We start from the raw sequence: 2459 nt of genomic DNA on the forward strand, positions 1-2459 counted from the left end.
ATATTTGTATATTACTACTATTATGCCATCTTGTAATTTTCCATAGCAGATTTTCCCAGGTTTCTAGTTCATTTTTCAGCCTATGCTCTTCTAGGTAGCTTCTTCTTTTCTGCCTTGCATGGATACGAAAGAGCACCAGAGCTGGTGTTAGCATAGTGTTCAGCTGGAACATCTTTGCATTCTTGCAGGGGTTGCAGGCTATTATTACTTTAAAACTGGCTTTAGATTTTTTGTGTCATTGTTATTACTGCTGCTGCTGTTTTTTTTTTTTTTAAATTGAAATCAGGAAATAGAGCAACTCAATCCAACACTCGGCCTTGCTGACTGCTTGGTAGACAGTGACCTTCAGCCTCTCTCACACAACATCATATGATACTGTGTGGATTCAGGAATATAAATACAATTTCTGTATCTAGCACGATCTTTTATATATTAAATCAGTGGGAGGCAGAGGCTAGGAAGAGCTTTCTATATTTAATGAAGCTCTTTGTTATCTAAGGATGTGATCCAGGAAATACCTAATACATTTGCTTCAAAGTCTAAATTTTGTGGTGGCAGATGGGATTAGGCTAAGAACACCCAGAAGCCAGTTCTCTTTCTGAGGAAATAATAATGATGATGAATATTGTTATTACAATGATTTATTTCATCAAGGCTCTAAGTTTTTTATTAATCAGAGTTACAGCTTGATATAATTTCAGGGCAGAAATAGAGCTCTTTTCCCCGCAGCTGACAAAGATTTCTTAGTTAAAATTAAAGCATATTTTAATCATGAATTTCTTTCACAGGTTAGACAAAAGGGAAAGGTTAGCCAGAATATAGTTAGAAACCAGTACACAATTCATTTATTTGAGATTGTTTAACATTATCAAACCAGTCAAATATCATTTAGTCTACTCATCAGTGAATTAATAAGCAATGGCAATCTTGAAGACTTAATGGGTGAATTGAAGAACATTCATTTCAGTGTTCTCAAGTATGTTCTACAGAACCTTCCTCCCTATGATACTCTAAGAAGAAAAAAATTGTTCTGTAGTCAAATATGCATTTGAAAACTGGTCTGTCTATAAAATAGATAGATTGTATGTGTGTGTGTGTGTGTAGACAGAGAGAGAGAGAGATACACACTACATGTATATAGTCATGGTCCACATTAGCATTTAAAGGTTCTGAGAAGTGCTACAATGAAGAAATCTGTATTACTCTTCAAACTAGTTTTTCCCAAATTTACTTGATCACAGACCTTTTGTCTTGAATAATGAATATTGATATATTTTAAAAGTACATTTCCAGAAAATACATACTGTGAAACTCTGATTTACTTATTACATATTTGCAAGATCAGGATTCTAAAGATTTAAATTATTGTTTTAGATTTAAATATATATATATTGTTTTGAATTCTATTCATGATCCACCTAGAATGAAGATAATATATGCCAAAATATTTTTGTCTCCTCCCTTTCTTTTTCAAAAAATGTTATTCCAAGGATGAAATTGGCCACATCTCTTACACTGCTCTCTATCACTTTAAGTTAGGGGAAGAAAATGACCTTTTTTCTTCTTTAAAAAGAAAGCAAACAAACAAAAAAGAAGTCTATCAAATATATCCCAATCTGTTTACCAATTATACATAATGGTGAGTCACTTTTTTCCTATGAACAGCATAATTACCAATGCATAAGCACAAAATTTGTCTGCTTTTAATCAAGAATCTCAACTCTGTCAGAATATTCTCAGATATCATTTTTATTAATGCTATGACCAGGCTCTTTAAAGAGGACAAGCTATATATATATCCTTGTTTTTCTTTTTAGAACCAGATTTGAAAATATAGTTTAGATGCCAGACACTAAAATAGAATTTTTATGTGCATGACTATCATAATCCATATACACAAACCTATCTCTCTCCAAATTACAGAGAAGATGAGCCCAATTAGGAAGAAAATTATGATTGCAGTCTTTTCCATTGCATGAAGTCATTTTTTTTGAAAGTTCAAACACATTACAAAAGAAGTTAATAAAGAACATTTTTCTTCATTCATTCAAAAACTATTTATTAAAGCATAGACACAATTATAAGGCAGTATGTTAAATATTACTTGAATATGTAATTAAAAGAAACAATGATGGTTGTATCCCAGGTTCTTGAAATTACCATGTAGCTACAAAGGTACAGGATGTTCCTAATGGGTATCATTATGTGGAAGACACTATATAAAAATTTACTGTCCAGGTTTTGGCCTGCAATTTCATTTTTCCTTTTTTTTTCCATTGACCTAAGCCCTAATTATATTCAATTTTTTTTTCCTTCAACTGTTATCTTAAGTTCAGGTGTTCATGTGTAGGATGTGCGGGTGCGTTACATAGGTAAACATGTGCCATGGAGGTTTGCTGCACAGATCATCCCATCACCTAGGTTTTATCCCCAGCATTCATTAGTTATTCTTCCTGATG

Source organism: Piliocolobus tephrosceles, unplaced genomic scaffold (assembly GCF_002776525.5).
Source record: "Piliocolobus tephrosceles isolate RC106 unplaced genomic scaffold, ASM277652v3 unscaffolded_548, whole genome shotgun sequence".
NCBI lineage: Eukaryota > Metazoa > Chordata > Mammalia > Primates > Cercopithecidae > Piliocolobus > Piliocolobus tephrosceles.